Source organism: Zalophus californianus, chromosome 6 (genome assembly GCF_009762305.2).
Source record: "Zalophus californianus isolate mZalCal1 chromosome 6, mZalCal1.pri.v2, whole genome shotgun sequence".
Classification (NCBI taxonomy): domain Eukaryota; kingdom Metazoa; phylum Chordata; class Mammalia; order Carnivora; family Otariidae; genus Zalophus; species Zalophus californianus.
In genome coordinates, this window is record NC_045600.1 from 25,066,304 (window position 1) to 25,077,352 (window position 11,049).

An 11,049-nucleotide genomic window follows, 5' to 3' on the forward strand; every position below is an offset into this window, starting at 1 on the left:
CCTCTGCGTTCTCCAGTGTCCTGCAGAGGCAAGAGGGTCACACTTGTGACCTCTGGGTAAGTGACGCTTTACCATATTTGGTTTGGGAATGTACCATATGCATGATGTGCCAGCACTCTGTTCTTGGCTCAGGCTTGCTCATTCCAGATTTTTTAGGACTTCTTTGGTTGCGAGTAATGGAAATGCACTCTGGCTGGGTTAAGCTAAACAGGAAATCTATTGGAAAGACCCCAGAGGTATCTCAAGAATTCCAGGGCAGGCCTGCCACTGGGCCTTGGGGACATACTCAATCCAGGGACAGGGTACTGAGGGGACCCAGAGAGTCCTTCCTCCCCTCTCTGCCCTCTGCTTCCTGTCCCTCTCTCCCCATCCACAGCCCTGCTTTCTGGGATCCATGGAACTTGGGATAGAAGATATCCAATAAAAACAACAGTAGCTGAGTCTCTGCATCCTCCATTCAGGAGCAACCAGCCTGGGCTGGAGTCTCTTGGTCTTGATTCCTGGTCCCTGGGGAAGGACTTCAATTGTAGGTGTGCAAATAATACACTAGAAATGCATGGTGACATATACATCGATGGCCAAGGCAGGACACTGAAAGACAGCTTGTCGGAGGCACAGGGCACGAGCTTCTGTTTGGGGTCTGGGCCACGTTGAAATGAAAGCAGAGACACTTAGTAGCTCATGTCTGGGATGCGGAGGGCCTGGCTTCATTCTACTCAATCCAACATACTGTTAAGAGCAATAGCCTAGGGCGCCTGGGTGGCTCAGTTGGTTAAGCGACTGCCTTCAGCTCAGGTCATGATCCTGGAGTCCCTGGATCGAGTCCCTGAATCAAGTCCTGCATTGGGCTCCCTGCTCGGCAGGGAGTCTGCTTCTCCCTCTGACCCTCCCCCCTCTCATGTGCTCTCTCTCTCTCATTCTCTCTCTCTCTCTCAAATAAATAAATAAATAAAATCTTAAAAAAAAGAGAGCAATAGCCTAACTCCAATCCCCAAGGAGCAACCCCTCCGCTGAGGGAGTCAGACGATGTACAGATTGGGAACTACAATACGGAGTTGGGATGACAGAACAGTGGTGTAGACACAGTGCCCTGTGTGTGCCAGGACAGGGGGACAGCTAACTCCGCCAAGTCAGGTTAGCTCAGTAAAAGCAATGTTTGAGCTGAGCCTTGAAGGATGGAGTGAAGAAGGACATGCCTGAGCTGGTGGAAAGCCTCAGAAGCCCTGGGTGACTACAAGACAACATCCTTGGGAAGATTTCCTCTCCCTTCCCTACTGTCCCCTCCCTTTCCGGCCCCCGTGTGAGGGGCCTATTGCTGCCATCACAAATAGCCACCAGCGGGCGCCTGGGTGGCTCAGTCGTTAAGCGTCTGCCTTCAGCTCAGGTCGTGATCCTGGCGTCTTGGGATCAAGACCCGCATCAGGCTCCCTGCTCGGCAGGAAGCCTGCTTCTCCCTCTCCCACTCCCCCTGCTTGTGTTCCTGCTCTCAATCTCTCTCTCTCTCTCTCTCTCTGTCAAATAAAACAAACAAACAACAACAACAACAACAAAAAACAGCCACCAGCTTGGTGGCTTAACACAACACAAATTTATTCTCTTACGGTTTGGAGGCCAGAAGTCTGAAATGAGTCTTATGAGGTTAAAATCAAGGGCCAGGGGCGGGGTGGAATCGATCTGGTGAGGGGAATTTCCTTGCCTTTCCAGCTTCTAGAGGTCACCTGCATTCCTTGGCTCACAGTCCCTTCTTCCAAATTCAAAGCACACGACTCCCACCTCTGCCTCCATGATCCCTCCTCTCTCTTCTGCTTTTGACCTTCCTGTCTCCCTCTTACAAGGACCCTTGCAATTACATAGGGCCCACCTGGGTCATCCAAGATTTCTATTCTCAAGACCCTTAACTTAATCTCACCAGCAGAATCCCTTTTGCCATGGCAGGGGACATTCTCTGGTTCTGAGGATTAGGATGTAGATATTTTGGGGTGTATGTGCGGGGGTACCAATTGGCCTACTACAACCTCCACCTCCTTTCTTCTCCCTGCTGGAGGCGGATGTGCTGATCTGATTGGAGAGCATGACACTCCTGGGTTGGGCCCTTGCTCCCAGCGTTCCAGTTTCTCCAGCTGGGATTGGAGAATCCGTTAGAGTTGTGCAGGGTCTAGATTTCAAGGGGGAAGTTGGAGGCCCTGCGTCTCCGTGTTCATAAAGCTAACCCCGTGGGCAGATCCATGCTTACTTAGGTCCTTCTGGTTCCTTCTTGATGGTCCAAGAGCCCAGGGAAGAAGTGAATGTCAAGCTCTTCATGCCTGCCACAGCAGTGGGGGCTAGGTGGTATGAGAAGGAAGCATAGCGCCCAGAGCAAGACACGGAGTTTTGTGTTCCATCGTGGGGCTACCTTTTATTTTTCTTATTATTTATTTTAAAGATTTTATTTTTAGGTAACCTCTACATCCAAGGTGGGGCTCAAACTCACACCCCCAAGATTAAGAATCACATGCTCTTCCGACTGAACCAGCCAGCTGCGCCTATTTATTTTATTTTTTTTAAGTAACTTCTGCACCCAACGTGGGTCTCAAACTCATGACCTGGAGATCAAGAGTTGCATGCTCTATCGACTGAGCCAGTCAGGCCTCTGCTGGGACTACCTTTCAAAAGAGACATTAGAGGGGCATCTGACTGGCTCAGCTGGTAGAGCATGTGACTCTTGATCTCTAGGTCGTGAGTTCGAGCCCCACATTGTATGTAGAAATTACTTTAAAAAATGAAAAAAAAAATAAAAGAGACATTAGAGCAAATCTTAGAAGCATGTCCAGGAGGAAAGGATTAGAAACATGTCATGTGATGAGCAATCACAGGAAGTAAGAGAGTAATTAACATTTGTTGAGTGTCTAAATGTTAAGGTACTTTGCATGGAGGTGCTTTAATCACTTCAGAAACCCTTGAGAAAAGCACATTTATCCTCTTTAAACAAATGAGCAAACAGGAGCTCAAAGAGCTTAAAACTATCTCCTGAAGTCACCCAGGTAAGGAAGTGGTGGGGCCGGACTTGGAGTTGGGGGCCTGTCTGACCACCCCGCCCAAAGTCAGGGTCTCAGCCTCTCCATGCAAGAATTCTGTCCCGGAGGAAGCTTTTGAAGCAACTGCTAGTTGCCTATCACCTGCTCATTCTCCCTTTTTTCTCTACCAATAGTATCATCGTTTTATTTGAGGCAGCAATGTGTCCAGATTTAAGCAAATAAACAGAAAACATCCTCTGCTCTTTTGCAACTTGTGGAGGCCACGTGACACAGTTCTGCCCTATGTGACGTACACAGCAGTCTGCTGGCTATTTCTGGGAAAGCTTTGTTTCCTTGTTGCTTTCCTCTCTTCCTTCCTGCTTGGAGTGTAGACTGGAATCCGGAGGTGCAGGAGCCAATTTGCAAACTTGAGGCACCTATTAGGTGCCTTGATAAAAGTCAAGGATGGCGGAGCAGAAAGATAGAAAGGAGCAGGGACACTGAGGTTGTGATGCCAGCGCCGGGCTGCCCACCCATCCCTCCTGTAATGTCCAGAAATCTCTCCCTCTGCATTTGGTTAAGTCACTGTAGTCTCGTTTCTGTTTCATGCAGCTGAACTCAATCCCTGTAAGTAAAAAGGGATATGACAGCTCTCCTTGAACTCCTGAAGTACTGTCTTTGGACGTGGGTTTGGACTTTTCCTATGTTGCTCACGACTGGGGAAGGTTTAGGGAAACAGAAACTGGCTCAGTCAGATGGAGGAAGAACCTTCTAGCTCTGCTCTTGTTTCTTAACTCAATGGGAAAGTTGACAGTGAGTCAGGGGCAGTCCTCACCCATGGGAGAGTTTGAGCAGAAACTGGATGGCCCTAAGTGGGGCGAGACGAAGAAACAATGTTTGGATCAGATAATAGGCAAACAAGATGATGTCTCTATATCTGAGCATATGAGAGGTTCGGCTCTGTCAACACATGACCCTCCTAATTATGAGTTTGCAGGGTTGTGCAGTGGGCCTTTTCCCACGTCACATGTAAGGGAATAAAACAATTCCCAGCGCTGGGGCAGTCCTGGAAGGAGAGTCACAATGGTTGGGGGACCATGGCTGGATTAGGTAACCTGGTTATTCTGATTTTGTGTTTTCCCTCGGGGTCTCCCTCTTCTGGCACGTTGTCTCCCAAGAGGTGTAGCGCTCAAACTCTCCTCAGTGATAAGTGGCATAAAATCCCCCAAAGGATTATTGACTCAATTAAATAAAAGTCTTGGGGGTGGTCGTTTTCAGGCATGGCTGGATCCAGGTGCACAGATGACGTCATCTGGAACCTCTTTCCTTCCCTCAGTGCAGCTTTTCCCTGAGCAGGCTTCATTTTCAGGCAGTTTCTCACTTGGCAGCGGCCAGATGGCAAGCAGCAATGAGAGACTTGCATCACAGCAACCCTCCCAGGGAAATAGCCCTTCTTCTCCAATAATTTAGCAAAAATGCCAAAGAGGCCTGTCATTGGCTCAGAGAGGTCACATGTCCCCTCCTGACCAATCATGGCAATAAAAGACACACAGTGCTGTCATTGGTTAGGTCAGAGTCATGGGCTTCCGGGGGGAGTTTGGTGAGATGTCAGCCCTCCCTGGACGGAAGGGTGGGAGGCACGGAGTCCCACCGGGAAGAAGAATAGGATTCCGACGGGGCTAAAGCAACAGATGTCTCTCTACGGGAGGGAGGCTGTTCCCACTCCGGCTGAAGGCTAGGCCTGGACCTTAGTGTCCATTTACAGGGTCAAAACTGTCAGAGTCTTTCTAAGACTGTTCTAAGGGAGAAAAGGGGGACCAGCCAAAGACTCTTCAGGAAGCATAAACCCAGTCTGGCTCACCAAGCAGGAGTTTATGACTTTAATATTCAATTCAGCTGCGGTTTCGAAACGGCCCGCAGGAACCTTTACTGGCTTGCTTTGCTCTTAGTTCTCTACCTGCCCCTGGAAGGCACCGATAGAACTTCCCCAAATAAAGAAGCTAGACTTTTCGACACATGGATTTGTTGTGACTCAGCCAAGAAGACGTGTAACTCTGCTGTCCACTTCAATCTCGCTGATAGGGTTCCGGAGACCACCACCTCTCTGGTCCCTCCACGGAAAAGGAAAGAGTTGTCTATGTATGTTGCCTTGACTCCCTCACCAGCTAGCCATTCTGTTTGTATGTATTTATGTTTATTGTTTTAATCAAAGTCATAGGTATGTCTTAAAAATCAAATACACTAGGAGGCTTATAATGAAATCTCCCAGCTCAACTTCTCCTCCCCAGAGGCAACTACATTTAACTGTATTTTTAAAATTTTTAAAAACTAATCTCTATGCCCAATGTGGGGTTGGAACTCATGACCCCAAGATCAAGAGTCGCAGGCTCTATCAATTGAGCCAGCCGGGCGCCCCTACACTTAACTTTTTTAGTAATTTCTTAGGCTATTTACCTCCAGATTTTTAAATGTATACATATATATTTAAATATTATCAATTAACTTTCTGTAGTGGAATCTTAGGATTTAGTTCTCTGAATATATACCCTATTCCTCAGCCCAATGCACCTGTCCTCCTCTGACATTTTTGTTTAAACCACTATTCAGTGTTTACAGTATTATGGGCCTGTGGAACTTGTTCACAGCAGAGTCCTATAGCGCACTATGATTACATTTTCTTCCTCATGCAGGCTGGAGTTACTAATTTGCCTGTTTATTCTTCCCCTCCCTCTCCTTTTTCTTCCTTCTTCTTCGTCTTCTTGGCTAGATTTTTTTTTTTTTTTTTTTTTTTTTTTTGGCCTCTCTTCTGGAGCCCTGTCCTGCTTCAAATTGAACTAGGTGACCTCACTGTCATCCTAGAATGTTCCTTCCTTCCATTACCCTGGGGATCCTTTATTCCTTTCCCTTTCCTTTTTTTTCCCCCTTTCCCTTTCTTTTTGGTGGCACAAATCCTTTCTTCCTGAAAAAGTGTGCATTAGAGGTAAACATTCTGAGGTCTTGTTTGTCTAAAACATGTGCATTCTCTCCACAGACTGATTGATAGTTTGACTGGAATTCGAATGGCAGGCTGGACCTAATTTTTTCTCAGAACTTTGAAAGTATTGTTCTGTTGTCTCCTAGCTTCCAGTGTCACTGTTGAGAGGTGTGAGGCCATTTTAGTTCCTGGTTTTTCTCTCCAAGGCCTCGCACAATGCCTGGGACATGGTAATACTCAGCAAATGTTTGTTGAATGAACGAGTAAACCCAGGCATGCTTGTCACATTCGGGACGGTTGGTGAAGCCATAGAGCTTCACATGCTGACTTAGAGCCTGTTGCTCTCCTATCATCATTATCCACCGATGGTTTCTGTGTTTTGAGGGGTACGGCTCTCACCTGAACCCTGGAGGGTAGCTCCAAAAGATTCTCACCACTGGGCTCCAGGAAGCTTTCAGCCTGGTTAGGGCTAGTTCCATTCATCAAGCTGCTATAGAAATCTACTACGTCCAAACGCTCCTGGAGACCATTGGTTGCCTACCACTCTCTTCCTATTTGCAGGGGGAGGCAGTTCAGGCCACCCCTGCATGTGGAGGGTCCTGTGTCTAACGATGCTCCTGCCAACTGGCTCCTGACCCATCATAGTTCCCTGCACCCATGAGCCATCCCTGTAATAATAACTCTCCAAGATGATTCTCCTCTCCATTTCCACTCTCCCTGTCTTGGTTCAGGCCATGACATCTCTCTCCTGGAATACTCCTATAGTTTCCTAACCTATAGCCTAAGCAGTTTTGAAACATGTCTACAAATCTTTGCCACTCCTCTTTCCAAAAGGCTAATTCCTCTCCCCTTGCGTGTAGGCTGGACTTGCTGACTCACTTCTAACAAATGGAATTTGGCAGAAGTGGCTTTATGTGATTAAGTCATAAAACACTTTGGCCTCCCTTGTGTTCTGTCTTGGATGGCTGGTTGTGATGTTAACTGCCATGTTGTGAGTCGCCCTAAGGAGAGGCCCACGTGGTGAGGATCTGAAGCCTTCTGCTAACAGCATGTGAGGGAGCCATCTTGAAGAAGACCTTCCAGCCTCAATCAAGGCTTCCAACAGCTTGCAACTGCCGGAGAGACCCTAATCCAGAACCACCTGAGTAGGCTGCTCCCAGATTCCCCGACCTCAGAAACTGTCAGGTAATAAATGTTCATTGTTTTGAGCTGCTAAGCTTTAGAGTAATATGTTATGCAACAATAAACAACGAATACTCCGTTTTGCAAATTACCCTCCAAACCACTGCCAAAGTCATCTTTCTAAAATGAAAATCTGATCAAGTAATTAAAAACAAATTCTAATTGAAGTATAGGTGATATATAATATTAAATTAGCTCAGGCGTATAACATAGTGATTCAACATATATCATATACATTACAAAATGCTCGCCACAATAAGTAGATTACAATATTATTGACTATACACCCTATGTTGTACTTTCCATCCCCGTGACTTATTTTAAAATTGGAAGTACCTCTTTATCTCCATCACCCATTTTGCCCATGGTCAAGTAGTTTTCTTTCTTCCTTTCTTTTTTTAAGATTTTTATTTATTTATTTGATAGAGAGGGAGAGAGAGTGAGCACAAGCAGGGGGAGCGGCAGGCAGAGGCAGAGGGAGAAGCAGGCTCCCCGATGAGCATCAGGAAGTCTGCTTCTCCCCCTGCCTCACCCCCCACCCGCCCCTGCTTGTGCTCTCTCTCTCACTCACTCTCTCTCTCAAATAAATAAAATCTTTAAAATAAATAAATAAATAAATAAATTTAAAAAACCCTGCCATGACTACCCACAACTTTCAAGGTAAAGTCCTGACTCCCTGCTTAGCACTCAGGGCCCTCTGTCTCTCACGTGGTCTTCTGCCTAGCTCCGGGGCTGTGTTCCGGCGACACGTCTCACGCTCCTTCATGTGGGACTACTGGTGCTTCCTTAACCCGGCCGGCGGTCTTTGGGCCCTCGTCCGTGTGGTTCTCTCTGCCTGGATTGACCCACCTGTTCCTTTCTTCTCTACCTAACGAACCAGCTAACTAACTAGCCCACCAACAGACTGACTAACAAGAATGGCTTGGGTGCTGGTAGACCGTGAGCGCTACCCACCTTGGGGTCTGTGGCAGATGGATTCTACTTGGCACCAGTGATCTTCACCTCCTGGGATTTGAACAAAAAGAATGGAGCCAAAGGGGGAGGGTAGCGAGGGTACCTAGAAATGGATTCCTGCTCGGAAGCCCTTTGTGACTCGTCCCTGAGATAACCAAGAGATACTGGTTGGTTTGGGCGGGCTGACGTGTTGCTCTGTAATTGCTCTCAAGTCAGCTCATGTCTGTGCATCTTATTTCCATATTATTTCGCTCTGTGGCGAAACCTATTTATTTTACCCCTTCTTCCTCCGCTCTGCGCATTCCACCCTCTCTTCCCGATCGGTGCCCCGTACCCAGGGTGTGCCTGCCCCGTGGATGCAGAGGGAGGGCTGGGTGGGGAGGGCTGAGTGGCTTGCTGACTCAGGAAGGAGACAGACCCTCTCTGTTCCCCTGCCTGTCACACACAGCGTCGTTCCCCCACTGTCTTAGGTCTGGTTGCCTAGCAGCAGTGTGAGATGGGGATTCTTGCACAAATGGGTTTTTGGGTGAGGGTTCTTGGGTGAAATTGCAAGGGAGCCAGGGGAGCAGGAGTGGGCAGGGAAGATGCTTGGCATCTTGGTGTGTTCGGCTGAGGTGTCGCGTCAGCTGCTTCTTTGGGGAACTCTGGAGTATGAGCAGCACCACAAAACTGTCACCTCTTGAGGCAAGGAGGCTGGCCTTCTGTGTCCCAGTCTTGTTCGGTCATTGTCAACCTGGGGTCGGCACTGGGAAATAACCAGCATTTCAGGCTGGGCTGCTCCCGTAGGCCAGGGTGGGGGCAATTCTCAGAAGAAGGGGTCCACTGTGAGCATCTCACACTCTCTGCCGCTGGGAGTGGGGGTGCCAGCCTGGCACAAGGATCTCTGTGCCCAGCACCTTGGATGTGCCCTTCCTGGCCTGATGCTGCCCCTCTGGGTCCACAGGCACCCAAGGTTCGGACTGCTAGAAGCCTGAGCCTGGGGCTTGGCAGCCCGGTTTGCCCAAGGAACCGTTTATGAAAGAAGGCTTTGTAGTGGGCTGAACAACGTCCCTCCCACATTCGCGTCCACCTGGAACCCAGAATGCGAACTTATTTGGAAACAGGGTCTTTGCAGATATTGTAATAAGTTAAGGATCTCCAAGTATAATCATCCTAGATTTAGGATGGACCCTAAATCCAATAGCTAGTGTCCTCTTATGAAGAGAAGACACACAGAGACACACAGGAAAGAAGGCCATGTGACAGCAAGGGTGGAGATTGGAGTGATGTGTCTACGTGGCAAGGAATGTTAGGAGCCACCAGAAGCTGGAAGAGGCAAGGAAAGACACCCCCACCCCCCAAGCCCCCACCCCTGGGGCCTTCAGAAGGAGTATGGCCTTGCCAGCATCTTGATTTTGGACTGTTGGCTTCTTTTTTTGTTGTTTGTTTTTTTTACAGATTTATTTATTTATTTGAGACAGAGAGAACAGAAGGAGAGGGAGAGGGAGAAGCAGACTCCCCACTGAGCAGGGAGCCAGATGGATGCGGGGCTCAATCCCAGGACCCTGAGATCGTGACCTGAGTTGAAGGCAGATGCTTAGCCGACTGAGCCACGCAGATGCCCTGGACTATTGGCTCCTTGAACTGTGAAAGAATACATTTCTGTTGTCCTAAGCCACGCAGTTTGCGGTGACTGGCCATGGCAGCCCTTGGAGACTAATGCAGGCCCTCAGGCTGTGCAGTGGCACATGGCACCCAGGCTGGGAGTCTCCCTGCCCCTAACGTCGTGTGTGACCTGGGCAATCATTCTCCTTCTTTGAGCCTTACTTTCCTCCCTTGTCACTTGAGACAAGTAGACAACCCGCCAGTCGTTCATCTGGCAGGGCGTGAGGCTCACCTGAGACTCCCAGGGCCCCCCTATTTCCCCCGGTCAGGCGTGTGGCCGCAGGCCTGACTCAGGTGATTCTGACCCGGCCGGCGGACACCTGCACCTGCAGCCCCATCTGATCGTCCCTGGAAGAGCAGGTTTCTGAGGAACCTTCCAGCTCTAGGTCTATGAGGAAAGATTCTGAGAAAAGCGCAGGGACACAGGGTAGCTGGCTGCAAGGTCTGTTGTTAGAACGGAACAAGTTAAGCGCAGGAGGCACATGTGGTGCTTTTTCCCCAGGTGTGAAAGCAATGGGGTAAATACACAAAAGTGCCCGAGGATGCACGGAACATCCTGGAAAGGAGCGTAGGAGCCGTTGTCTCTGAAGTGGGGTCCTGGGGCTGGTGGACTGCCCATAACCTTCCTATTGTCTACTCTGCATAGGTTTTGAATTTTTTAAAAAAGATTTATTTATTTATTTTAGAGAGAGTGTGTGTGTGCTTGCAAGCAGCGGGGAGAGGCCGAAGGAGAGGGAGAGAGAGATTCTCAAGCCGACTCCCTGCTGAGTGCAGAGCCCCACGCAGGCTGATCTCCATCTCAAGACCCTGATCATGACCTGAGCCGAAATCAAGAGTCGGATGTTTATCTGACGGAGCCACCCAGGTGCCCTTGTAGATTTTCTTTCTTTCTTTCTTTCTTTCTTTCTTTCTTTCTTTCTTTCTTTCTTTCTTTCTTTCTTTCTTTCGTTCGTTCGTTCTTTCTTTCTTTCTTTCTTTCTTTCTTCTTTCTTTCTTCCTTCCTTCCTTCCTTCCTTCCTTCCTTCCTTTCTTTCTTTCTTTTTTTTAAGATTTTTTTACTTATTTGAGAGCAAGAGAGAGAGAGAGAGAGAGAATGAGCATGAGGCAGGGGAGGGGCAGAGGGAGAGGGAGAAGCAGGACCCCGGGATCATGACCTGAGTGGAACGAAGGCAGATGCTTAACTGACCGAGCCACCCAGGTGCTCCTGTAGGTTTTCAATTTTTTACCTTCTGCATGTATAACTTAAAAAACATCAACATGTTTTATTTATTTTTTAAAAGATTTTATTTATTTGACAGGGAA